Here is a 1,046-nt window from a genome sequence, read left to right as displayed (position 1 = left end):
GGGCGGGGGGGCGGGCCAATGCCAATGGCAGCGGGGCCAAGCGTTGGTGTCCGTGGCACCAAAGTGAGGAACGGGTCCCTGTGGCCGCTGCCGTGGCACCTGAGGGCATCAGCGAGTGTCACTGCAATTGTAGCTGGCACCAGCCCCGGCACCGCTCTGTCCTGAGGGCTGCCATGGCAGCCGAGGGCAGCCACAGGTCTGTGTGCAAGTGGCCACAGTCCCTGACTGCAGAAATGAGTCCTGGCGTGGTTTCCAAGGGAACTGGAACTGATGTGGGTTGCCATGGCATCCAACCCCCTGGGATGTCACACAGCCACCCAGTGATGTCACACAGCCACCCTGTGATGTTGCAACCCATTCTGTGATGTCACCGCCTGCTCTATGATGTCACAACCACCCAGTAATGTCATAGTCTGCTCTCTAATGTCAGACGTCTGCCCTGTGATATCACAGCCACATCTGCAATCACAGCTCACTCTGTGAAGACACATAGCCACTCTGTGATGTCACACCACTCATCTGTGATGTCACAGTCTTCTCTGTGATATCACACAGCTGCTCTGTGATGTCACAGCTGATGCTATGATGTCATGCAGCCACCCTGTGATGTCACAACCCACTCTGCAATGTCACAGCCTGTTCTGGGATGTCACAGCCCACCCTGTGATGTCACACAGCCCCTTTCTGACATCACAGCTGCTCTTTGGTTCTATTGATGCCTTTTCCTGGTCTTAAAATCAAGAGGCATACACTGTTAGAAGGGGAAAAGGGATTTTACCTTGGTATTTATTTTAAGGATCCTTAGGCGTACATGTCTAGGTCATATGCATCGAGATGCACCCCACCGAATCTATCTCCGTGTCCGTGTCTCTCTTTGTCCCCATGTACTTCCCAATTGAGTTTTTCCACTGCTGTAATTCTCCGAGAGAAAATGGTACTTTTATATAAATGGCTCCTTGATTCCCCACAGCCTGTCTCAGAGGTGCTTCTAATGCAAGTTCTTCCTCCCCCCCTTTACCTGCTTTGGACCTTGTGTGTTTAGCGAC

The sequence above is a fragment of the Corvus brachyrhynchos genome, unplaced genomic scaffold, assembly GCF_000691975.1.
Source record: "Corvus brachyrhynchos isolate BGI_N302 unplaced genomic scaffold, ASM69197v1 scaffold890, whole genome shotgun sequence".
In the NCBI taxonomy this organism is placed as follows: domain Eukaryota; kingdom Metazoa; phylum Chordata; class Aves; order Passeriformes; family Corvidae; genus Corvus; species Corvus brachyrhynchos.
The sequence above is the reverse complement of the archived record's forward strand: the minus strand, read 5'-3'. Positions refer to the sequence as shown.